Source organism: Miscanthus floridulus, chromosome 17, assembly GCF_019320115.1.
Source record: "Miscanthus floridulus cultivar M001 chromosome 17, ASM1932011v1, whole genome shotgun sequence".
In the NCBI taxonomy this organism is placed as follows: domain Eukaryota; kingdom Viridiplantae; phylum Streptophyta; class Magnoliopsida; order Poales; family Poaceae; genus Miscanthus; species Miscanthus floridulus.
In genome coordinates, this window is record NC_089596.1 from 43,138,166 (window position 1) to 43,166,008 (window position 27,843).

A 27,843-nucleotide genomic window follows, 5' to 3' on the forward strand; every position below is an offset into this window, starting at 1 on the left:
GACATGTTAGGGTTAGTCGAAGGAAATATGTACCTTTGTTTGGCACATGTTCTCACATGCTATTTCATGTGCTTATTGTTTGCTTCAATTACCTAAGGCATGTTAGGTTTAGTCCAGGACCTCTGTACCCTAGTTTGATACATGTTATCACATGCCATTTTCATATGTTTTATGTGTTGAATTAGGTAATCCACTACTTCGTTATGTTTTATTTGCACTACGTGAGCTCGTTTCACTACCTATGCAATATTAAACTCAATATTATGACAACAAATAATGAAACCAACAATACTATGAAAGGTCCAATAATAGAGCACATTAATCAACATAAACAACATTTGAAGTACATAACGACAAACTAAAAGTGCATTACATGACAACACAATGCAAAGTCCAAGATTAGACAACATTGTTCGTGAATATACCATAGAACTAGCAAGTTATGAAGACTACTGAGTGCAACGATGCCACTTTCCCTTCCTCTAGGCATCGAGATTCTCCTCCATCGCTGCCTTCGCTCGCTGCGCACGCTCAAGCTTCCTCTCCCTCTCCTCCCTGTGCGAAGCAACACGCCTCCTTTCCTCCTCTTCCTTGTGCTCCTTTTCTAGAGCCTCCTCTCTGTGTCACTTCTCCATTATCTTCTTGTCCTTTGTCTCCCACCGTAACAGTTTCTGCATCCACCCCTTTCTTCCGGCTTGATCTCAGTGTCGATCCACTGCTCAAAATCACAGAGCGATGGAGGGGTCTGCAACAAATGCAATTGTTACAAAACAAATAAATCATGCAATACTTTATTTGACACAAAATAAATATTAAACAACATCAATTTCTCACCATCTTGTTAATGCGGCGCTGACGAAGTGTAGGCTCAAACGCAAAATTGGCACACATCCAATACCTGTGCCTATACGTGTCCTCTTCATCGAACTTGGCTACCTTGCAAGGATCGCCGCAAAAGCACATGGGCACTAGAACACCACTAGGTAGAGGCAATGGGTCGAAGGCATTTCTGGTCATCCGGCCATAACTACAATTGAACCAAATTTATTCTAAGAATTGAAAGCAATGAACATTAAACCCTAAACCTAGGGTTTTTCTATTTGTTGCAAATAAATGAAAACATAATATAACACGATGATAAAAGATTACCTTGGCTTACTAGCTTTACCATGCATTGGTATCCTACTGTCACATAATACAAAAAATAAAAAAATCACTTCAAACATTAGGTACTAACGTATCTAGGGTTGCAAAATAGACGTAATATATACCAAATCAATGCGTAAAATTTGATAAGAGGAGAGAGGATACCTTGCTCGTGAAGATGTATGGATCAAATCTAAGTATCTAAAGTCAAATCCGTCGATTCAAGATATTGGGCGAGGTAGTGAGTGGAAGAAACCGAGAGGGGGGAGAAGAAATGAGAGCAACGTCAGCAAGGGAAACTTGGTTGCAGGCTTTGAATCAATGCTCGGCGCCAGAATACATGGCGCCGAGGTACCGGCCACGTGAACACCGTCTAGGATGGTCTGCTGTGCTCAAGCAGGCACCTCGGCGCCAAGATCTGTGGCGCCGAGACGTGTTACCTCGGCGCCATAAGTCCTGGCGCCGACCCCCAGGGTCTAAAGATGAGTTTAAGTCTCTCAGAGGGTCAAACGTAAAATTTATTAAAAAAAAGAGCTAAATTATAAAAAATTAGGCCGGCCTTCTCCTGGGACATAGGGGTGATGGGGCGTTACCCCTTTTTTTCAAACAGTTTTTTTTTTGCAATTTCGTTATTTCTCCTTTCTTTCGGTTTTTATTTTGACAATGACTAGGGGAACATTTATCAGTGAAATCATAATAATTTATTGGATCATTTTTATGACCCTATTTAAGATTTTTTTGAGAAATATTACTCTATTTAAGATGGAACCTTATTCTCGGGAAGCTTCAAACATTTCTCTCTTTGAACAACATTTTTCCCTTTGAACCTGAAACAATATTCAAGAAGCTAGAATATTTTTCTTTTGAACTAGAACTTTTTTCTTTTGAATATGGAACAATGTTCTCACTGTTGATGTCTCACCGACAGATTGATTATGAGACGGTGGCCTCGTTCGCTGGTCTGTAACTTGGCTGAAACTAACTGAAAAACATTGTTCTGGCTGAATTATTGTGAGAGAAAACACTGTTCCGGCTGAAAAAACAAGCCGAATATGGGGGTAAGCTGAACAGGGCCGGTATGCGTGTAATTTACCGACATGTTTGGAAAGTCATCTAATTTTATTGGAGAGTCAAAACATCTTAAGTTTAACCAAAATTATAGAGAGAACTATAAAGATTTATGATATTGAATAGGTATACCATAAAAATATAATTAATGAAGAATCTAATGATATTTATTTGGTATCATAAATATTATTATTTTATTATATAAATTTAGTTAAACTTGAGATGCTCTGACTCTCCAAGAAAGTTGGCATGAATTATAATTTGGGATGGAGAGAGTATATACGAGATAGATGTTGTTTGTTCTTCAATTGCTTGTAGGATGGGTGCCCTCTTGTGGCTACGTTGGTCGATAATCGTTAAAACAAACTAAGATTTTTTGAATAAAAATCTGATCCTCTACACAATTATGATATATATAGTTCTACTTCAGGAAAATGGCACCTAGCAAGGGCTATACTACCTTCGTCCCTAAATAACTATCGTTTTTCTTTAAAAGAAATAACTTTGACTATATATATATTAATATTTACGGTATAAAATTAATATAATTAGATAGATCATTAAATCTATTTTTATAACAAATTTATTTGAAGATATAAATGTTGTACGTATTTTCTATAAATTCAGTTGAACTTATGGCACGGAAATCAAAAGCGACAGTTATTTAGGGATGGAGGGAATATATGATTGGGTGTGTCTCCACAGCAGTTGCCTGAAATTTTGCATAAGCTTCAGTCATTTTCAACCTCTTTGCTTCGCCGAGTGCCCCGAGCTAGCCAGCCCTTGGTGGCGTCCTGCCTCGTCGTGTAAGTGTGCAACTGCAGCCGCAAAAGCATCGCTTGCTGACCCGTGCGCCGGGCCGCCGGCCCTTCCTTGCTTGCTTGCTTGACCTGGCTATACCTACCAGCCTGTGCGCCCTGGACTGCACCGCACAGGAACCCCCGATGTGCAAGCTCCCCTGAGCTATCTAGCAGCGTCAATGGACCGGCACGCGGTGCCTGGCTGGCTGGGAGAGATCGCTGGCCGGCCGGTGCCTGGCTGGGCACAGCGTCAGAGTTAATTAGTCAATCGTTCATCTTCTTGTGAGCTCGTCGACTGACGGATAAGGCAACTGTCCTTGAGTATTTCTCTATATGATTATGGTAGTTGATTGACAACATCATCATTTGGACTAATATTGTTGCTAGTACACTATTATATTATACAAGGTATTTAGTCTATCGAATGCAAGGATAGACTTAGACAAAAAGGCAACATGAAGATATAAGTGATCAACACCTCAAGGAAGGGCACGAAGCTGTTGTTGAAGATTTAGAAGCAATGCAACAAGTCAAGACATCAAGTGAAATAAATCTGAACGGAAAGACGCCAAGGGAGTGGCTTACTATGCACACAGAGGAGCATCAGAATTATCCGGTTCCATCCTGCACACACCTGAGTAAAGGGCCGCGCCTTTTGATCACATCTCTAGCACTCAGACGGTCTTTAACAGCTCATGCAAAGGGCGACGCAAACCCAAAATAGGTCATGCACAATATTTTTGCTGAAGAAAACCGGCTCCAACAGAAGATGCAAACAGAGCATGCATTTTGGGTACGAGGCCAACCGGGACTCTTATTTGCGTCGTCTTTCTCCAAGACGCAAAGTCTTCGGCGCGGGACCGCTCGTAGACAACGGGAAGAGGAGGCGGAGGGCTCGCCATGTCGCGGTATGCCTTGTCGATGACGAGAGGAGGTGCAGGGCTCGTCGACGATGGGAGGAGGAGGCGAAGTGCTCGCCGTGTCGCGGTACGGTTCGTTGATGACTGGTGGAGGAGCCACGGGCTCCGACTCAGACGACCCCGCCTCCTCTGCCTGCGGCTGCAGCGACGCAAGGGAGGGCGGCATTGGATCCCCTGCGGCGAGGAGGGGAGGGAGAGGCGAGGGAAGGTCGAGCCGCGTGGTGTCCCCCGTGTCCGCGGCCGTGGCCGCGCCCATCGCCGCCATGGCGTCCTCGCCCGAGGGAGCCTGGGCGGCCACGGAGGTGAAGAAGGGGTTGAGGACGCGCAACAACTGGCGGGTCTCCTCCGACACCAACTCCATGCGGTTCTGGTGCATGGACGGCGCGGTGTGGAGGTGGGCGGTGGCCGTCATCGTGGACGGGTAGCGGTGGTGGTGGTGGTGGGGACCGTGGCCGTGGTGCTAGAGGTGGACATGCTGGGAGTGGGCGGCGGTGGTGGAGAGGAGCAGAAAGGCGAGGAGGAGGGGTAGGTGGAACGGTGAAGATGCCATGGCTGCTCTGCTGTGGGCGAGGGAAAAGGCTGTTGCGGCTGAAAGCCTGAAACAGAGTGGGTGGTGGGTTCTAGGCTGGACCACGGCGGGGCATGGCCGGCTCGGCGAGGCGAGCTCACCGTGGGAGCACCTCCGGAGCCACCGGCCTTGGTTGCCTCGCCAGATCTGGGACCGCTCCCCCACCACCAGTGATGAGCAGCGCCGCGTCGGGGCGGAGGTGCTCGCGCAGCGCTCGCCGGATCTCGTAGGGAGGGAGGGAGTTCTCCGGGCGAGGCGGGCCTGACGACGACGACGACGACGCGCGAGGCGGGGAGGGAGGCGGGCAGCGCTCACCGGATCTCGCAGGGAGGGATGGAGGCCGTGTAGGGGAGGGAGCTCGCTGGCGATGCGGGCCCGATGACGACGGCGAGGCGGGGAGGGAAGCGGGCTGTTGGAGAAGGAAGATTTTGGGTCAGTGACCTACTTACTGAGTAGAACCCAAATCCTAGAATAGATCGCTGATTTAGGTATCGGCCGTTGGAGATAGCCTCACAGAAAAATTCGGATGGTGAGGAGGATACCAGCACCGGAGCTTAGGCCGCAAGGCCAACAATCGAGCAGCACATCCTCTGTAGAAGGTTTTCATCCTCTGTAGAAGGTTTTCAAGGCCACCGGATTTCTCCGGTGATGGTCAAGTGGAAGCATCGGAGAAAGCGTTGTTGCCCAAGGTTTATACAGAAGATTTAGGAGCCCTGGATTTCTTCGGTGATCACCAAAGGAGCTGCGTCGGAGAAAATGTGTCTCAACGGTCAGCAACACAGCTAGCCTAACGACTAGTACACGTGGCACCACCAAATTTCTCCGGTGGGATGCACCGAACATTTCCGATGCCCTCTGCACGAATGCAGTCCAGTCACAACAACTATATCCGCATGGAGACCATATATACCCCCCAAAGCCGAGCATTTGAGTGTTGCTGGAGCGTGATGAAGTTGCTAGTGAGTTTATGCTCTGTCCAAGTGCCCTAGACACCAAAAGTGTTGAAGGAAATATTATGTGTTTAGCGAAGTGCTTAGACTAGTTAGACTACACAATTGACGTCTTACTTTAGGCTTAGGCTTAGTGTTTTAGTGAGGTTTGCTTACCGTTTTTCACTCAGTGCTTACGCACACCATTATTGTCTACTAGGAGCTTGTAATCTTATGACATCACACCAACCATGTTTTATGGTGTGACTGTCTAGCTTGTGCCGGAGAAAACGAGGCCAACAACGCTTGAGCTAGAAACTTAATAGTGAAGACGGTGGTGAGTGATATGTGGTATATGGGAGAAGGCCACACAGAGACCAAGGCTATCCACGAAGTTACACGACTGGGAGACCCTTGCGAGACGTCTTTGCGATATGCTCCAATAAGGACTAGGGAGAAGCATGAGCTTCTCGATATCTCGGAAAAAATACCATCATCAATGGGAGTTTGAGAGTTTGCATCTCTAACCCATTTAAGCTTTCGCGCTTACATAACTTTTCTAGGTTATGTGGTTATCTTTCCTAGTTTAGTTTGCTATTCTAGTTAATAGGATCAGAACCTAGGTAACGCATTTAACCGTAGTACACATTTAAATAGAAATCTTGCATACGTTTTGATAATTAGAATTAGAGGCCAAGTAGAGTTTTAAGTAGCTTAATTCAAGCCCACCTCTTAGGCGTTGTGAAGAAGGAAAAAATTATTTAGATGTTGACCAAGAGTCGACCAACACCTTTAGAGGATTTTATTTAATTTGCAAATAATTTTGTGGGGTTTGTTTTTTTAAACAAGGTAAGGGAGGTGGAAGGTTGACTTAGTTTGACTTCCAAACTATATGCAACACAGTTCCCAACAATGTTTAAGAAAAAAAAATCCCCCCCCCCCCCCATAAGCAATCATTGGAGTTGTATCAGTCGCTAAGACATAGCACACTTTCACGCCTGTAGTCAAGCCACGAACATGAACCCCGTCCACCAATCAAATAATTTGTCCGTACTAAAAGATTGAGACCAATCCACCATCAGCTTCCCTCTCATGCTCGTGAATAAAACAGGAAGGGTCGGTTTGGTTGCCCGCACAATCTCTTACCAGGTTCCCAAAGTGCAGTTCGTGCTCTTTAGTTACCTGCGGAAGCCATATATAGGCTAGCACTATCCTCAAAGCAAATGCAGCTTGCATCCTACAATTTAGCCAAATCCTGAATAGCTTAAGCAAGCTCACTGCGCGTTTAGTTCGCGAAAAGTGCGAAATTTGGCTACTGTAGCAATTTCGTTTTTATTTGGCAATTAGTGTTCAATCATGGACTAATTAGGCTCAAAACGTTCGTCTCGCAATTTCCAACCAAACTGTGCAATTAATTTTTATTTTCGTCTACATTTAATGCTCCATGCACATACCGCAAGATTCGATGTGACGGGTACTGTAGCACTTTTTGGGAAAACTTTTCGCGAACTAAACAAGGGCTCAGTCTGCATCTTACAATTCAGCCAAATTCTATATATTGAGCTATGCACCCTTCCTTCTACTTCTGCTCTGCACCCAAAACACAGGAAACCAATCACATGCATAACACTGTACATCTTCCTATCTAGATAAACAAAACAACAACAAATTGTATTGTTTTTTACTATGAAAATGTGAATAAACAGATCTTTTAAAAATTCGTGGAGATTAATAAAGAGCGTACCCAGTGCAGAGCGCTCTCGCTCTGTACGGGGTTTGGGAAGGATGTCAGTGGTAAGCCTTACTCTCGCCTGTGCAATGCAAGCAGACCGCGACTCGAACCCAGGACCTTCCGGTCACATGCTGTAAGACTCTACCGCTTGCACCAGATCACAATAAAAATATTTGTTTTCTTAAACAAAACAATAAAACATTTGTGAAATGTGAATCCATTAATACATCGTCGTAAATATGCAAAAGTTTGAAGATTCAACTTTATTAAATCACAATACCTTATATAGATATATTATAGAAAAATAAGAGAAGCTAATAGCGTAGAGGTACAGATTCGTGGTCTGAAGAGACGGTAGTTTCACAGCAAGCGAGCAAGGAATTTTTTTTTAAATTTTAACATTTTTTGAAAACTAATTTTAAATCTAACACGGTCGGTTTTTTTTAACTAACACTTTTGGCCGTGCCTATTGCCCTGGCGTGGCCAAATGCCTGTGCCGCGTCATGCATGGTGGCGCGGCACAGGACTGACGTGGCGGTAACCGGGTTCGCTGACCGCTGACGGGGCAGGGTCTGTCGCGCCACCGATCTTGGCGCGGCTGCGCCAAATAAAACCCCGCTGCCAGTCATGCCTGCCCGAGCAGCAAGCAAGCCAGGCAGTCGCGCCCGCCGCCATTCCAGAATACGTCGCGCCGATAGTGGGAGTTATTCTAAGTATTGCTTAACGTAAAGTCAATAATGAATTTGTTTCTATATTTTGTTAATTTTTTTTCGCGACCGAATAGAGAATTTGATAAGCCAATGATATTTTTGGCCCCCATATTGTAGGATCGGCGGCGACACGACCATCGACCCCGGCTTCCTCGACCCCTCGCGCAAGACGTCGGCCACCGACGTCGAGATACCCCGGGACTACCAGTTTCTAAACTAGTTGCTACTTAATCTCGCAAGCAGTGATGACGCGATGCATTGAAACGGATATGAAGCAAATAACATAAGTTGACAAGCTGCCACATAACATTTTAATTCGTTTGACATAAGTTCGACATAACATAACCAACTAAGCCTGCAAATTTCGGATGCCAATAATAGTTCGACCTAACAAACTAAGACCCAGGAGTGTAAGGATCCCTCGGACGCCTTTGTCTCTTCGGATTTGTTGGCAACACATTGGGAGTGTAGCCAACATCAGTATGATCGCGTTGCCGGTGCGTACGGTTCGTACCTTGCAAGTATGTGATATGCATGATTACTTAGAATTCTTTATGATCGTTAGTTCATGTAGCCTACGTATTTAAAGAAACTACTTTTGTTAGTACCTGTGAGGCTCCTTGGGTACCAAGCGGGGCACCACTTAGCTGAGACATGCCGATCTCGTCCTGCGGCCAATCTTTCCACTGGTCATCGTCGTCATCCTCGTCTTCGGTTGCAGGGTCCTTGCCAGTGCTATGATGTGGTGGTGTACGCACCGCGGAAGTGGCACCCTGTCATCTGCTGAGAAGAGCTGGCTAGTGTCCTCAAAGAGGTTGAAGACGTGCCACCCGACCGCGCCAGGAGTGGCGGTTCCTCATAAGGAGTGTCCATGCAGCTCAGCTTCTGAGCTAGCTTCCTGCAGCTCTTCTTCACCTTCTGCATAAATAGACGTTAAAGTTAGTGCATTTCCCAAATGCATATACACTGAACAAACATTTTGGAACGGACAAGTTTATGTTTATCTCCACAAAACCTGCGAGAACGCCTGGCCCCAGCCCTCTAGACTCGTGAAGCCGGTACGCTGCTTCGTTGGACAGCCTCGACAATTGTGTCGCCTAGGTATAGAAACATGGTTGAACAGTTTTAGTATACATACTTAATACCAAATGGATAACAAATTGTACCATTCAAGTATCTTACCACGTATCTTTGTATCGGGGCTCTCTGTAGCTATGTGTCCTCTCTAGTGGCAACGTCGTACACATCTTCGATCGCATCTTCCTCCGAGTCCTCGTCAATCGCTTCCTCAGTGTACGGGGGCTTGATATGTGTCCTCGTAGACCTGTGAAGCCAGCGCAGGTACTCATCGAAGGAGTGCTGGTCGTGTGGAGGACCCGCATGGACCGGCTGCCGTTCCCTGGTCTCCCACAAGTGGATGTGCGCGTTGTGTGTCACGCGCCAATTCTTGGTCTTGTACCTCTTCCTGCGGTCATACCTGCAACAAAACGATGTTAGTTGTACCACACACACCTCTGAATTGTAGCTGTTATTAATCGATAACTCACTCGTGCAATCCTTGGTTGGTGGAGTAAAACGGTGGTGGGCAGCCTGTCATTCTTCCAAACTATCTGCAGACCCTAACGGGCATGTGAATCTCAACTACATGGAAGAAAATAAGAGGGATGTTGCAGCGATAATCGTCTAACTCGTCCCTAGTGACAGGACTGAGATAATACTGGAGCTCCGGAGCATCCCAAGGACACGAATGCACCTGAACATTTCGTAATTGAGTTAGGCTGTGATATAGTATAGATCGAACAAGACACATGTATGATAGTAAAAAGAGCGTAACCTGGTGCTGTGTCAGGACGTCGAGACCGTCTGTGTACTCCCTGTACTTGCGCCTCGCATTCCCTCTAACTAACTCTGATTTCGTCCAGATAAACAGAGCTGTAGGGAGTGTATCATGTCCGTTCTAGTGCTGCATTGAACACGATAATGAATTAGCCATTAATAAACTCATCATATGTAACCATATCGAAGAATATAATAAACCAAAGTACTTACCAGTAAACTAGTATTAAGGGGCCTCCCAACGGGCCATCGTTCCCAACACCAAACCTAGAGTAGGTACGAGCAACACCCAAGGTTCGCGTACACTAAGGTGCGATGGCAGGAAACGCATAGCTATCGATACGTCTATGCCAGGACTACGCTGCCCCAGCTGTACGCTGCTATGTTCTCCCACGGCTGGCGTAGTATGTCAAGGAAGATCCGGCTGATGGTGTTGCCTGAGGCGTCTGGGAAGAGGAAAGCACCAAGAAAATGCTAAAGCCAAACTCGAGCGAATCTGTCGATCTGAGCCTCCTCAGCCTGTGGGTCTAAGTAATCAAAGCGCTCCGTGATCCAGGACGACAAAACACCGGAAAATTTCCTAAAATTTACCAAACAAAATGAGACCCGATGGCTGCAGAAAAGCAATGCAAGTATTAAATAAGCTTCAATTTCTCACTTATTTTTCTTGAAAGCCTCATCATTCGGTGAAAGAAAGCTAGTAAACTGAGCCACCAACTCCCTCTAGTGATCGTTGTCAACTATCCATATCACTGGAAGTCCCCCCAACCGAAGGCCAAAAATAGCCTTCACGTCTCGCATGGTCAAGGTCATCTCGCCATAAGGTAGGTGGAACGTGTGGGTCTCAGGCCTCCATCTGATATAAGAATAGAACGACTGTTACTTGCCTCAAATTTGTTACAAGAAAGTTTACGTATAAAGAATACACTCGCACCTGTCTACAACTGCAGTAAGTAAGTAGTGCTAGGTCAAGGGGCAGAAGACCGTGGTTGACAACACGGACAAGCTCGAGAAAGCCGGCATGCCGTATGTACGGCGCGTAACGCTCGTCCCACTGGTACGCCCTGGTGTGCGTGCGGGGCCTCAAAGGAGGCAAGACCACCTCTGCGTCCTTGTCACTCAAGATATGTGCTCGGTGCTGGTCGTCGTACTCCATCTCAAGAATGTGGTACAACGGGTGCTGCGTGGGTGGGGCCATCCTGTTACAAATTGATAAAAAAGTGTTAGAATATTTAAATTAACAAAATTCAAATTAACATTATGTAGCATTGCAAAATTTGAACTACTTGTTATACAATACGAACACAATATGAAAGCACATGTATATATTCAAAATAACATTAACAACATATCACACACTTGTAACATAAACAACTTCACTAGGAATATAAGCATTTGACAAAACTTCATGAAGTCATCAAAATCGACGTATCAAGCACTAGTAAGTACCGACGTTTGTAAAGTAGTAGGTATACCCAAAATCCCTAACTACATAACTAACTATAAACTAATTAATAAATATCTAATCAATCCCTAAACCCAAATTCCTAACTATACTAGAACACACAACCTCGAACCTAAAAACTACCTACGTAAATCACAAACAAATTCACTAACCTAACTATCCTAAATCAGTAAGTATCCTAAATTTGACAAACTATCATAAATCAATAACAATCATAAAACCCTAACTATCCTAAATTACTAACTACCATAAATCACTAATTATCCTCAATCACTAATTATCCTAAAATAATAATAATCAAAATAACATGAAATCGAGAGGAAGGTACCTTTGGAGCTGACGGCCTTGACGCGCGGGCGTTCGTGGCATGGCCGGCGCGGGCGTTGCGCGGCGGGACTGGCCAGGCGCGGCGTGGGTGGGCGGGCGCGGGCGCTGCGCGCCAGGAGTGGCCGAGCACGGCGTGGGCAGGCGGGCGCGGCGTAGGCAGCCGCGGGAGCTACGCTGCGATGGGGCAGAGGCGGCTAGCGGGCAGGGCAGTGGGCGGGCGACCTCGCTGCGGGGTTTTATTTGGCACAGCCGCACCATGCTCCGTGGCGCGGCACTGCCACGCCAAGATCGGTAGTGCAGCAGGCCCTACCCCGTTAGCGGTCAGCAGACCCGATTACCGCCACGTCAGCCCTGTGCCACGCCACTATGCATAGCGTGGCACAGGCATTTGGCCGCACAAAGAAATAGACGCGGCTAAAAGTGTTAGTTTAAAAAAAAACCCGGCCGTGTTAGATTTAAAATTAGTTTTCAAAAAGTGTTCCGAGTCCGAGAGACTAAATGGCAAACCTAGCCTGTATAACATGTGTGATCCTTTTCGAGAAATTCCATAAAATGTCAAATTACTAACCTTTTTGAAAGATCAGATTGACGATACGAATATGCGACTGAACGAATTTATTGCATTGTAGCACTAGAGTCTAGAACCCAAAAAAAAAAAAGATTTACTGAAGCTACTATACTCATGTCGACTCACTAGCCTAATACAGCAAATCAGATGATGTACAACATTTTGTTTCCCTGATATACCCAGCGTTACACTACATCCTTTTGATTTTTTGAACAAGGGTCCCAGGGGGCCATCGTTCTGGGACCCTTCACCTTCCTATCTAAGCTTCTGATAAGTTAGTACAATGAATGATACAACTTACAACATGACAATCAAATGAATGAGACTGAACAACAGAAGGGATAAACCATTTGATTGGGGAACATCTAACTGGGGAACCCAGACTCCTTCCATCTGACCCCCGCAGATAAATGAGTATACGTCCTATTGATATTCACAAAGCATGAGTCACTGAATTGGGCTAGCAGCTTTCCAACCGGAGCATGACTAGCACTAGCAGTTTTCCAACCGGAGCATGACTGGAAATGAACTCTTCAACCGATGGGCCTGCCATGAAGACCGTTCACACTAGAAAGACCTTGTACATCATGAGACAATGCAAACTTGGGTGGAAGCACCATGGGAAGGTCATCTCCAGTCTTGTTCAGATAGGCCATGGGCAGGGCATACCCAAGTGCACGACCGACAGGTACAGCCACTGCATTTCCAATCTGGCGGTATCTGCAACCGGGTTCATCACATTATAACTTAATCTACTAACTGAACAGCTGAAAGAAAACAAAATGGGCAATGCTACAGTATTCCAGTTACCTATGTAATAAGTCAAAGCAATTTGAGCCATCGATTTATTAGATTTTATAAATTAATTAATTAAAAAACCTAAGAAAAGAAAAGAAAATTTTCCAAAATCCCATAATCACAGAAAACAAAAACAGGGGGGGGGGGGGGGGGGGGGTCTCTTTTTCCGTTCGTGCGTGGCGCATAGCGCAACATGGGCAGCAGCTGGCGTGCACGGTATAGGAAGCAGTCATGTACAGCGGGAATGGAAAGTTACATGTTACATGCTAAATCAAATTAAGGCGGGAACAAAAAGTTACATGCTAATCAAATTATTTTAGGTACTAAGCTGTCATGGCGGTGGGAACAAAAAGTTAGATGCTAATCAAATTATTTCATGTACATATCTGTCATGACAGTTTATGCTAATCAAATTATGTCATGTCCAAAGTTACAAAATTAAAAGATTTACCATATCCAATAGATCACGCATGTATGAATTAGATCTAGCAAAAAAAATATATCTATAACTTTTCTTATTTATCCTATTTTACAAAATTAAAAATTAAATAAATATATATTTCACATGTTACCTCCTATGAAGTAATAGATCCTAACCACCAGATCTAAGTAAATAAATGGAAAATGGCTCACATTCATTTGAGAGTACCACAGCAAAGCCCAACCAAAAATACCTGTCTTTGACTGTTCCAGGAAACCTGAAGCTGTCAGGAAAACCTTGCAAACGAGCACTTTCACGAATAGTTAGCAGTCTGTCTTGTGCAAGAGTTATATTTTGAAATCATAAGCAAAATGAAAGAGACAAATAGTTAGCAGTCTGTCTTGTGCAAGAGTTATATTTTGAAATCATAAGCAAAATGAAAGAGGGGAGAGGGGGGAGAGGGGGGAAGGGGGATGTCAGCTCACCTGCATGCGAGCATTTGGACATGTCAGCACAGTTCCCACTACCTCGTCCCACCAGAGTCGACCATATGGTCTGCAACATATTACAAGGGAAAAACTAAAATATGAATGTGGAAACAGGCATATAAATAAATATATAATATAAATTGAAATCCATGAAACTAACCTTAACGATTTACCATTCTCGTAGGCTAGGACACAATCAATCACCTAATGTACAAGGGAAATTTATCAAAACTTACATGTAAAGAAAAGTACAGTGCATCTCAGAGGTGTTTTGTCACAAGCATCTTACCAGAGGATTACCAGATGGCAATAGTATTCTCTCCTTAGTTGGATATAATCTAGCTATGTTGTCAGGACCTACTATGACTCCTGGAAGGTCTCTAAAATTAGCTCCCTGAAAAAAGACTGATGAGATTGTAGAGATTTCTCTAACCCAGAGTTGAATTATGTTCATACAAGCATGTTAGACAACCTTTTTCTTGGGAATCTGCAGTACTCTTAAGTAGTTATCATCATCCAGTGCCCTTGGTCGATGGTCATACAATTTTGATTTAGACACTTTTGTGACATGAGCTCTGGATCCAAGCACTTCTGCGCATGGAAGAAACACGATTTCATGTGTCAGTTTTGCACCATAGCTATCATGAAGTAATGCCGACAAACATGGTCACTGAAGTTGAAAATAGCAGTGGTCACAAAAAAAAGGAGTCATTATATCTTTCTTTTTCCAAAATTTCAACACTTTTGACTAAAGTTTCTCCTCTTAGCACTTTCTCAATCCCAAGGAAAAATTTTGTAAAAACCCAAACTGACATATTAACAAAGAAAATTTTGGTAACACTTTTGGCAAAAATTTGATTTCCCTGATATATGGTCACAGTAACAAGTACTTAGAACTGAGGGCATATCTCGTGCATGTTGTTTCCGGTTTCTTTTTCAACTATCTTTATGAATTTATACTTATTTTATTAAACAAATTCCTACCATTTATAGTAAATAGGTTATCTTCAAAACAGTTTTAGTAAATGCAAAATACCATTAGAAAAGCATACAAGCTAATTTATCGTCCCTCAAAAATGGAAACCGTCATCTTAATATTACTCTAGTGTGCAAAATAAATATTTCTAGCCATCAGAACCTATTATTCAATGACATCGAATAAAAAGAAAATCCAAGTCCTTTCCACACCAATGTAAGCAATCAACACATTACACACCAGAATTAAAAAGGGCAGACCCAGTGCCGGAGGCTCCCACATGAGTGGGGTCTGGGGAAGGGATAAACCGAGACAAGCCTTTCGCCCGCAAAATCTGCGGAGAGGCTGCTTCGAACCCACGACCTGGTGACTCAGTGAGACAGCTCTCACCACTGCATCAGGCCTGCCCTTCAACACACTAGAATTAAATGACCGAATATATCTTTGGAATTCCATTTGAGGTCCCTTAACATATAGCATTTCTTCTCGTTTTTCTCCATTCTCCACATACAAAAGATTTACAGAACAGCTTCTGAATTAAAGGACTATTAAATTAAGTGAAAATTGCTTCCGCCTATGTTGTCTCAACATAGCAGGTCCCAAGCCCTGGTAAAGGAGGAGGGTTGTGTTAGGCGTGGCGAGCCAACGTTAAATCTAGCCATTCTAATGGAGATGAAACCCGAAAGAAAATCGTTGGGGCGTAACCCTCTTAGCGACGCGCCATATCGGAACCCGGGTATGGTGTTAAATGAGCAAGGGCCGGGTCGTCACCCCCGTGACGCGCCGTGTCGCGATCTGGGCACGGTGTCAAGTGATCAAGGATCGGGTCGTCGCATTCTTAGTGGCGCGCTACATCGGCGCCCGGGTGTAGTGAAAAATGAGCAAGGGTCTTCACATCTGATTCGACGGGTGCGAAGGGTAAGGAAGCTAGTCGAACCAACTAGGATCCGTTTAGGCAGTTGGAATGTAGGGTCGTTTACAGGCAAGTTAAGAGAATTAGTTGATACCACGACTAGGAGACGTGTAAATATATTATGCGTTCAAGAGACTAAATGGAAGGGTCAGAAGGTGAAGGAGGTGGACAATACAGGAGCTTTGGTACACAGGGACAGTTGCGAATATAAATGGAGTAGGAGTTTTGATTGATAAGAGCCTCAAGAATAGTGTGGTGGGAGTGAGAAGGTAAAGAGATAGGATTATCTTAGTCAAGCTTATCATTGGTGATATGGTCTTGAACGTAATTAGTTCGTATGCCCCCCAAGTAGGCCTCGACGAGAGTGCTAAGAGACAGTTCTGGGAAGACTTAGATGGCCTGATTAGAGTTGTACCTAGTAGTGAGAAGCTTTTTATAGGAGGATATCTTAATGGGTATGTAGGTACTACAAGCGCAGGTTTCGAGGCAGTTCATGGAGGTTTTGGATATGGTAGTAGGGATCAGGAGGGAAAGGAAGTTCTAGACTTCGTGGTAGCTTTTGACCTGATGATAGCCAACACTTTCTTTAGAAAGAGAAAATCTCATCTAGTGACCTTCAGTAGCGGACAACACTCTAGCCAGATTGACTTTGTCCTCACAAGAAGAAAGGACAAACGAGCATGCTTGGGTTGCAAGGTGATACCAGGGGAGTGTGTTGTTTCTCAACATAAACTTTTGGTGGCAGACTTTCGTTTTCAGGTGCGTGCCCATAGGGATAAACAAGCTAAGTTTGAAAGAACAAAATGGTGGAAACTGAAAGGGGAGACGTCAGAGGTATTCAGAGAAAATGTTATCAAAGAGGGCTCTTAGAAGGAAGAAGAGGACATAAACAACATGTGGGAGAAGATGGCAACCAACATTCGGAAGGTGGCCTCAGAGGTGTGTAGAGTAACCAAAGGAAGTGGAGGCGAGGCTAAAGATACTTGGTGGTGGAACGAGGAAGTCCAAAGGGATATTAAGGAGAAGAAAGAGTGCTATAGACGCTTGTACCATGACAGGAGTGTGGACAACATAGAGAAGTATAAGGTGGCAAAGAAGACTGCAAAGCGAGCTGTAAGTGTGGCAAAGGGTAGAGTGTACGAGGATCTTTACCAACGTTTGAGTACGAAGGAAGGAGAGAAGAACATTTATAGGATAGCTAGAGTTCGTGAGAGAAAGACAAGGGACTTCAACCAAGTTAAGTGCATTAAGGATGAAAGGGAACATCTCTTGGTGAAGGAGGATGAGATCCGACATCGATGGCAAGAGTATTTTGAGAAATTGTTCAATGGTGAGAATACGGACACAACCTTTCAGTTGGATGACTCTTTTGATGACACCAATAGACGCTTTGTGCAAAGAATCCAAGAATCTGAGGTCAGAGAAGCGTTGAAAAGGATGAAAGGAGGTAAGGCGATAGGACCGGATGGTATCCCAATCGAGGTGTGGAGATGTCTCGGGGACATAGCTATAGTATGGCTAACCAAGCTGTTCAACTATATTTTTTGATCGAACAAGATGCCTGATGAGTGGATGAGAAATATATTGGTACCGATCTACAAGAATAAAGGGGATATTCAAAGTTGTACTAATTACTGGAGAATTAAGTTGATGAGTCATACTATGAAGCTATGGGAGAGAGTTATTGAGCATCGCTTGAGAGCAATAATGCGGATCTCTATGAACCAATTTAGTTTCATGCCCGAAAGGTCAACCATGGAAGCTATTTTCTTAATAAGACAAGTTATGGAGCGGTATAGGAGGAAGAAGAAGGACCTACACATGGTTTTTATTGACTTGGAGAAGGCTTATAATAAAATACCAAGGAATGTTATGTAGTGGGCTTTGGACAAACATAAAGTCCCAACGAAGTACGTCGGGCTCATTAAGGACATGTACAACAATGTTGTGACTAGAGTTCGAACAAGTGATAGAGACACGGATAACTTTCCGATTAGGATAGGACTACATCAAGGGTCAGCTTTGAGCCCTTATTTGTTTGCCTTAGTAATGGATGAAGTCACAAGGGATATACAAGGGGACATCCCTTGGTGTATGCTTTTCGCTAACGATGTAGTGCTAGTTGATGAAAGCCGAACAGGAGTGAATCAGAAACTGGAGTTATGGCGGGAGACTTTGGAGTCCAAAGGTTTTAGACTCAGTAGAACTAAAACTGAGTATATGAGATGTGACTTCGGCACTACTATTCGAGAGGAGGAAGATATTAGTTTGAAAGATCAAGTAATGCCTAGGAAGAATACCTTTCGATATTTAGGATCAATGCTACAGAGAGACGGGGATATTGATGAAGATGTTAGCCATAGAATCAAAGCAGGGAGGATGAAGTGGCGGCAAGCATTTGGTGTCCTATGTGACAAAAGGATACCACAGAAGCTAAAAGGGTTTTATAGGACGGCGATTAGACCTGCTATATTGTATGGTGTAGAATGTTGGTCTACGAAAAGACGACATGTTCAACAGATAAGTGTCACGGAAATGCGTATGTTGCGTTGGATTTACGGTCATACAAGAAGGGATCGAGTTCAGAACGATGATATACGTGATAGATTAGGGGTAGCACCAATTGAAGAGAAGCTTGTCCAACACCGGTTGAGATGGTTTGGACATGTCCAATGGAGACCTCCAGAGGCACCGGTGCGTAGTGGAATCCTAGGCCAGGATAGTAACGTGAAGAAAGGCAGAGGAAGACCGAAGTTGACTTGGGTAGAGGCAATAAAAGGAGACCTGAAAGGATGGAATATACCCAAAGACTTAGCCTTAGATAGGAGTGCTTGGAAGACAGCTATTCACGTGCCTGAACCTTGATTGCTTCTGCTGGGTTTCAACTCTAGCCTACCCCAACTTGTTTGGGACTTAAAGGCTTTGTTGTTGTTGTTGCTGCTTATATCTAACCCAAAGTCAGCAAATGTACCCTCACAAGTAAACTACCATTTCATGCTGGAACATAGTGTAGCCCCAGGCCCCAGTCCTACCCACTTGATTTATTTTTCCTTTGGGTGATGTGGACAAGGCAAGGTAGAACATGGACAGATAGGTCTGGAATCTTTAAGATTGTTACTTACTTCTGGAAGATCAGATAGAGCATCTTCGAGAACAATTGGTTTTTCTAGTTGCATTGGCATGCTGTTGGACCATCCAACCAAATTACGCAACAAAAGAGATAATGATGGTGTTGTTACTTCACCCGACATACTAATTCTCAGTATTAGGGGAAAAGATTAGCATAAAGAAGTAGACTACAATAAACAGATCAAGTAGGAAATGAATTTTCAATAGAAATGGATGTCCAGAGAAGAAATAAGCCAATCCTTAGATCGATCAAGTAAAGCAGGTCATATTTACCTCAAAAGCCAAGGGGCAACCATTCTTCACAATTGCCTCATGAGTAGGCAGAGGAAACGGGGGTAATTTCTACAGGGTAGAGGTATAGAAATAAGGGGAAAACAGAAGAAAGTGACTTCATAATACAGGGGAACTATTATTTGCCTCCTTTGGATGACAGCCACCAAAAAGACACGCATTCGGAATTGTGGGAGGCCATAACATCCAGCAGCCATGATCCCTAGTTTTGCTTGATAATGCATAGCAACTAGCCGACTTTGAGCATATCTTGCAAGTGTTGCATCAGCAAACTTCAGTATATCAAGGACATTTTCCATATAAATGTATTTGGGCTTCAAAAATTGCATTACATCCATGAAGACAATGATCTGCTTATTTCTCTCAGAGTTGAATGGTGCATCAAATTCCCTATTGCGGTTGTAGCCACTAATGCCTTGGCATGGTGGTCCACCACATATGACATCCACATCACCCTGAATTCATACAAGATATCAGAAGTGCTGAGTAACTGTAGCAAGTCACAACAATACCACAACGGTTACATTAAATAACCAGTATTAACAAGAAAGACTGTAAGGAGTATTACTTCCATGCAGGAAGCAGCATGTTGGCAGCTTGATAACACCAGCACAAGGAATATTTATGGTTTATGACTGAACCGACCCCCCCCCCTCCCCCCTTGTGGCTCTAAATAATCTGTAGGCATGGTTGCCTCAGAAGTGGGTGGTGGCACCGATGCGGGCAGCAGAGGTCCTATGGTCGGATACGGTAGGGGCAACCAGGGAGAAGGTGATGCAGGTGGTGCTGGCAAGGAGAAAGATGTGCATTCATGCTACCATTAGTTCGCCTTACATCTTCACTATTAATTTATTTTAATCTACTTTCAACATGTGTGGAGGCGACTTCCAGTTTCCCACATATGATTTTTTTTTTGGGTTCACATATACAAGTTTGTCACCATAAATATACTATTTGTCATGATTTTTGGTCAAAGAAATTCACATAATGTTATCAATAGAATTAAACTATAATTTTGAGTAAATGACCATTTACTAATGCTATCAAAACATTAAGATATGCAAGTAGCTGTCAAATGCCAAAAGTTCCACATAAATGAAAAAACAAGATATTCCATCAAGCCTTTAAGAGAACCATGACAGCACTGAGTGGGGCATGGTCACAAAGTACAATTCTGCATTATTGCAAAATTGCTCACCTTAGTCCTGCTTTAATTTGTTAACATCTATTTATGACAAATTGAGATTAGACTATATTTTAAATCTAGAGTCTGTTATGACTTCTTTTTTTTCTTTTCTTCCTTCCTTCCTTTTTTTCAGCTTGGAGAGGATGTAGAGTTCAGTTGACAAGTTAACATCATACGCTCTTCTGAGTCATGCTAGCATATTGTTCAAAGCATCAAGGCTGACTGGCTGAGATTCATACTAAACTCAACCATGAATAACACTTACAGGAAGTGGTAAGATCTTTTTCTTATGCCCTTCAATAACAAAATCCCTAATTGCATCTTTGCAGTTCCTGCAAAAGCCAAATTGTTCAAATCATGGTGAAATTGGTAAGTTTTAAAACCTTTTATTCTTACTTTAGCCCTTCCATTGGCTCCCATGTGTCATCATTAGGGCCATAACCTTTCCAGCGGACCTACACATGATATCATAATTGTTTCAGTACAGATCAATACAACGTTCAATGGAAAACCAATGGTATGCACATGTAATTTGTAAACATACAGCCTGCACCAGAGTTGAGGCAATAGAGCCAAACTAATTATTGGATCAAATAACAAGGAAATTGTTTACGTATTTAACAGCATTGAGTTATATCATTAACCTGTAAAGTAGAAGGGCAAATTCCCATTACCACGTTATGATTCTGACAAGTAATTAAGTTGGTACTCTTAACTACAAGACTATAAAGCAAGCAAACCATCACAAACCTTAAAGTATAAGCCACGCTTTCTGACACCATTTGGATCACCGAAGCAAATATCAACTAGCTTCCATAGTCCATACTTCGAATTCTTCAGTAGAAAATGTAGAACAATCTGGAGTTCCATTACTGGATTGTGTTGGAATGAGACTTTACTTTACTGCAGGGCTTCACATAGGTTTTGCATAGCTTTCCCCATTCCTTCAACAACTCAAGGAAATCGTCGGTGGTTTCGTTTCGGACCTATGCAATGAGTAGATGTGCATAAGTGAGCCAGAACTGACATTTAACACAGCAGCAGATCCAATTAAACTAAGAGGAAGATAGGGAAGGAGGAGGTGAGGGCAGAAGAAGGAAGAGAGGAGTTGAGGAAGGAAGAAGAACCCCCCCCCCCCCCCCTCAGTTTGCTGCTGGGTCCACCCCTGGAATAACATAAAGCACGAAGGTCAGTACCTGAGTTTCTGGATGATTTAGCCTGAAGCTTTCACATGCAACTTCATCGCCATCAACAGCCCATCTCTACTAATGGTAAGGAAATCATTAAAAAAAATAAATTACTATACTAAGCAATAAAAAGCCATAACACATCTAAGATGTTAGCATATAAGTACCACTACAAGATTCACACCACCACCACGAGCCCCAAGACAAAGTCCAGTAGACATTCCCCCACAACCACAGTACAGATCTAACAGGTAAAGCTCCCTCATCTCTGGTGTGGGAGACTTCTGCTTTTCAGTGAAATCAATCCTTTTTGCATTGTTGCTACTAGTGTAATGTGAATGTAACGTGTCATTTGGATCTCCTGCATTTTATAAACCTTAAGTTAGGCTAATAAGCTCATAATATTATCAAAATACATAAGAGAACAAAAGCTATAACAATTACAGACTACAAGATAATACACATTAGAATTAAAGTATGATCAACATGATAGAAAAATAATAAGAGAAAGGTGCTTCAATATAAATTATAAATTATAAATGTGAAGAGTAGATCTCAAATCCAAGTGATGATTGATTGATTCACCAATATTGCGAATAATTTGACATCACATGCGAACCACTGTGTTTTACGAGGACTTACCCATTTCCATGGTAGAAAATGTACTATAGTCCAGAGAGTACTTCATGTCATAGTAATAGTGGAATGAAGGAAAAGGAATTGACCGAGACTTTTCATTTATCTGTAGCAAAAATTGAAAATCTACTTTTCATACAAAGAAGTATCATTAAACCAATACAAGAAAATGTATAATTAAAAGTTCCTACACTTGGAGAAACTGGCACAATGTTAACTTTAGAAACAATGCAGTCTAGTAAATTGTCATCCTTCAGGTCTGAGTAAAAGAGCCTCCTTGGGTCATGAGACTGTGCTTGGTCTTCCATGACCTGAGATTGAATAAGAGGTTAAAAGCATGATTAAGTACCCTAACATAAACAGGATTATCGGATTTTAATTGTGCAAGCTGAAACATGAAGTTATGTTTCATTAATTCAGGCCTCCTTACAAGATCTCATCAGGCCTCCTGAGATTGAATAATGATGCATCCATGAAGAGAGCAGTAACAGTTAAACCGCATGCCTACCTTCTTCAGAAGGAAATGATTGCTCCGGTAGCGGTGCGGCCATCTCTTCTGAGCCTCCTCATCAGGCACTGCATCACCCACAAAGAAATAGGAACCATCCATGCTATCCACCATTTCAGAATCAGTACAGTGAGTATCCAATGGTTTATTCTCTGGAGCTGAGGTCCGTTTATCCTCCGGAGCTGAGGTCACTGTGATCATTGGTAGTTCACAGATTGAGCTACTACTGTTCTCTGCCCTCTTCAAACTCAATGAACATTTCCCTAAGGATATCCTGGGCTGCTTTGCCTTTGGAGGTTGAGATGATGCTGCATCTACCTCTAGGGGCGTCCCATGGATCGCTTTGTTAGCACTCATTAATCCAGAGTTGTGTAACACAGCATCCACTCTCTCCAAATTGGGCAAGCACTTCTCAGAAGCAAGCTTATGCTTCCTAGGAGGTATACTAGAACTGGCTTTATGCACAGCAGGCACACAATTCATCACTGGCGAAACAGTTGATACCCTGTTGGAATTCACCACCACCTTTGAGGATGATCTAGTCTTCCTTGGAGAAGACGACACTACTTTATTCTTCAAGGACCTTTTACTCACCACTGGTAAAGCCACCACAACATCGGTAGAGGAGCTGTGTATGGCAACAATCTCTGGTGATCCTCGCGGTTTGACCCCATCGGGCAAGTGAACTGGTTTTCCTGAAGCAACAGTGGTCTCCTCAAATAACCTAGCAGATACAGGTTGTTGGCTCCCTTCGCTAATACTGCCCTGCCGAGAAACCACTAGGCGGTGCTTGGAAGCTCTAGATGATTCTATTTCCTGTTCCAAAGATGCGGCATCTGCTTTGGTCTTGATTGCCACAATCCTTGGAGATCTTTGGAGCGGTGTGCCATCCCCAGTAGCGATATCTGACTCACACATACTGCAGTTAGCAGCATTGTCCCCAGGATGTTCCGTCACAGCCATATCAATAACTGGCATGGATCCTGAGGGAACTTTCAGCAAGGAGGACCAATCGTTGGGACCGTCCTCTGCCCCCAAATCAGGGCGATCTGAAGAAGGCAGAGCCGGTGGCAACGGCACTGAATTGAGGGTGCACTCGAGAATTCCCTCTTCTAGTTTGGCTTCCGAAGAAGCCACTGCTAGCGGCAGCCCAGGCTCCCAGCTGGGGATCACCACAGGCGCACGCTCCTCTAAAGCCACCGGAATTGGGGAGCACGATGGCGACGGGACCGGTGAAGAAAAATCAGGCCCGGAATGAATCGGCAAGACCTCTAGCACGGCTCCCTGGGAAGTTGCCGTGGTGGTATCGGAGGCGGCAATCAAGAAGTCGGAGAACCCGGCTGCCGGAGTGGGGTTCAGCAGCGTCGTCGTGCACGTGGCCGGGCCCTCGCCGGCGACGACCCCGGTGGACCTCCAGGGCGCGCCGTCCCAGGGCCCTTCCGCGTCGTCCACATCGGCCTCCGCCTCCGGATCCGGGGCGGCGAATTCCGCGCCGACACCGAACTCCCTCGGCGGCGACCACATTGGCTCCAGCTCCGCTGGGTCGCCGAAGAGGAGCGACCATAGTGGCTCCGCCTCGTCGCCCTCCGCCCCGCCGTCGCCGCCCGCCGGAGAACCCTCAGAGGCGGCGGCAGTGGGGCCTGTCGCCGGCGGCGAGGACGGCGGGGGCTCGGGCTCCATTGAGCACGGGGGAGTGAGGACTGGACTAGACTGGAGGACGGATGGAGATGGAACAACCCCCGAGGAAGTTTGGTGAAGTCAATGGATGCGGCCAGTCGACTGATGCACTTTTTTGCTGTTTTCACGCACGCACGGCACGGCCACGGCTGGCTGACGCGCGAGACACTCCTGCTCTCGATTTCCATATTCGGTTGCATGCCTACCCCACGCGCGAGACACTCATTGCCAAATACAAACGAAAGTGTTACAATAGCCAAACCCAAAAATTTTTAGATTTAAACGCGGCCTAAAGTTAAAAAAAACCTACTCCACGACCCTACTAAGAGTACATTCGGCTGGGCTGACCGGCGCACTCACAAAATCACTGTTTACATAAACAGTGATTTTAGATAGAATAATATTTTTTTTTTTTAACAATCAGTTGAATCAGTATTTTAACTTATTTTCTGGTCCTGCCAGACAGACTCTGGAGCCCTCAAATTCGAGAGGCCTATCGAATCACCCCTCCAGCCCTGTGGCCTTCTTTTTTTCGTCGTGCCCTCCTTCCCCTTGCGCGCGAAGCCCCCGCGTGCGCCGCCAAAATTTCCCCTCGCGCTCTTCCCCTTCCGCCCACAAGAACGACGAGACCGGCCATCGGCGCCACCTGCAATCTGCTCGCGAGTTCCCGCGCCCTCCTTCCCCTCCCGGCCACAAGAACGACGAGACCGACGCTCCCTGAGATCTGTTCGCGAGCGTCCCCGCCATCCCCGTCGCTGCGCCCGGAAGGAGGAGCACCAGCATCGGTACGTGCTCCCCACCTCCCCACAGTGAATATGTGAATGATTATGTATCCGATTTGAATGCTGCTGTGTGTGAATTTGAGGCCACAGTGAATATGTGAATGTTTTTTTATTCCTATTTCTCAACTTATGAAATGTTCGATTGAAGCACTTGTGTGAATTATTTTGGATCCTAGTATGCTCATGCTGTAGCAGTTGTAGCAGCACATATAATTTAGTAGTAGTTCCCTTGCCTGTTGCTGTGACGAGATCCTTTTAGCATCTGATAGTCTCCTGGGTGTCAAATAAATTATTATATAGTGTGATGTTCATATATATATATATATATATATATATATATATATATATATATATATATATATAGTGTATATATATATATATAGTGTATATATAGTGTATAAAAAAATAGAAGTAATTGGAAAGTAGGGGTCCTATTCTGGAAGTTTCTGCTGAAGTTCAGTCTAGAAAACAGAGCTCTTGAAAATAAGGACACCCCTCAAATAAAAAGTAGGGACTTTTTTTTTTCTATTGCTGGAGTTGCTCTTGCAGCCTGTGCGAGCGATAGTGCCGGCGTTTTGTTCCGCATCGGGATCTCGTGCTTCTTCCACACCGTCCCCATCTACACCAGCCCGTAGCCATTGTTTTGCTTGCGGCCTTAGAGAACCTTCCATTGTTAGGTCGCTGGAGGCCGCCGCTGTGGTGGTCTTGCCCGTGCTGCTGGAGACCAGAGGAGGACGCCGACACGGCGGCCGGCCGGGGGCGTAAGGCTGTGACGGCTGTCCGCGGCCGGGAATCGCTAGAGCGCGCTGCTCCAGGTTCCTCCGGGGGCCCATTTTGGATCTTTCTTTTCTATTTTCCTTGGATGCGTTTTGTCTGCTGCATTGAACATACGAGCTAAAGCTTCCATCGCTTTCCAACGGAAGCACAAGATTATTTGCTTTCCTAATGCTGAATTTATGAAATAATTTTCTATCACACAAGTGCTTTTTTTTACTCTGAAAAAAGGCTTCAGACCTTTGGGATGCGACCCAGTGGCCCAGTCGCATAGTCATATTTCGTGTTCCAGATGAGAGACATGTTCTAGGAGCAAAATAAAGCTTTTTGAAACTAACCAGTTATATGTTTCTTTAATCAGTTATTCTTCTGCTATTCTGTTGTTTTGGTACATATGTATGGATGAACACAATTGTATGTGTTTGACAAAATGGCTACAAAGATATGATGAAGCCACAGCTGATGAGATGCACCTACTAGTATTAAATACTGAGATCTTTAAAAGAAAGGGCTAACAGCCAACCTAATAGCCCGCTTATTATACAGGTATATGTTGATGAAGGCTTCAAGTGACATGGCATTTGTATGCAGCCAGCAGCTGGCTGGGTTATTATCATTGCTCTTATATGAAAATGTTTCCGGCTATGATCAGCGCGTTATGAAGGGAGATCTTCTTTTATATCTGTAGGACGATCGTGTCTCTTTGTAGTAGAACCTGAAACTAATGTGTTTATATATTCAGATTAACAATTAAGCAATTCATACATGCAATAATTTGTTTGTATCGTACCGTCCGCCAATCCATTATCCGTTAGGGTTAGGATCCATTAATGGTACTCCTTTCGTTTTTTTTTACATATTGTATTAGGTTTATCGTCCTAAATAAAATATTTCTATGTTTGATCATTATTTAAAAAAATCTATATAATTTCGCAACGTAAGGACTATATATATTATAAAAGTATTTTCTATAGTGAATCACTTGGTTGTGTTACTTGTGGTATTGTCCCGGGTTCAAGTCATCGACTTGCCACGGGTGCTCGCATTTTTCTGAATTTATTTCAGGATTTAACGGCGCTATGTTTTCAGTGGTAGGCGATGTCCCCGTCGACAGCGAGGTGCCTGTGGTGACTTCGTGAATCTCGAGATCTGTCGGCTCGGTTCTTCGAAGGTGCTCATAGGGGTAGGGTTTACGTATATGTATTCATAGGGGTGAATGTGTGGGCGTGTTATGGGCGTCTATGTTATACTGTGTGGGCAAGTGTGGGCGTAACCAATAAATTTTTTAAAATTGATGATAAAAGAGAAATATTTGACTTTGGACAACTAATATCACATATATATGAAAATAGGGGAGGGAGTATAAGGCTGTTAGGGAACCTATTTGTTGAGCCCAGTTTGTATTTTTCATCTAACAATTATTTCTCTTTTTATTCTTTCGATACCGACTTCATTCCTTTCTTTCAGTACGCCCAGGAGAAAATTCTTTCAATACCATCAAAATCTATATTTTTTCTTATATGCCATTGAAAATTAGAGTTTGATCTCTTTGCCATTGATTTATAACTTTTGTTCCTTATATGCCATTGTCATTACTTTTGAGTCTCCACCATGCACACTGTAAGAACCATGGCCACCTAGTCTCTCTGGCGCTCGGAGCCTGTCGCCTGCCTAGCCTCGCACCTATTACCATCGAGTGCTCGCTGCCCATGCATCCACAATCGTTGGGCTGTCCTCGCTTGCGCGCCATCGTCGGCAGCAGGCATCCTCGTCTCCACCACGCTCGATAGTCGACACCACTGAGCGGTCAGCACCCGTGCGTGCAGGCCACACTTGCCCATCGTCGGCCTCCCCCACTCTATTCGCAACCACCCATGCATGTCGCGAATGTTGGCGACTCACTGTCCGTGCCTGCATGCAGCGAACGCTAGGCCACGCTCGTAGTCCATCCTCCTCGCTACCCGAGAGTGCCACAAACGCAGGGTCACGCTCGCTGTCCGTGCATGCG

At 44.3% G+C, this 27,843-nt stretch overlaps 1 long non-coding RNA gene and 1 pseudogene across 1 annotated transcript; both read right to left on the reverse strand.

Moving 5' to 3' along the window:
- Positions 1–8,876: 8,876 nt before the first annotated feature.
- On the reverse strand, positions 8,877–10,902 carry LOC136515007 (uncharacterized). The gene is made up of 7 exons (XR_010773926.1): positions 10,644–10,902; positions 10,368–10,565; positions 9,923–10,289; positions 9,708–9,836; positions 9,421–9,626; positions 9,056–9,350; positions 8,877–8,970 (listed from the first exon to the last, which is right to left on the reverse strand). It is a non-coding gene; the product is annotated as an uncharacterized lncRNA (long non-coding RNA).
- Positions 10,903–12,101: 1,199 nt separating this feature from the next.
- Positions 12,102–24,354, reverse strand: LOC136516243 (DNA (cytosine-5)-methyltransferase CMT2-like; annotated as a pseudogene).
- Between the last annotated feature and the right edge of the window lie 3,489 nt (positions 24,355–27,843).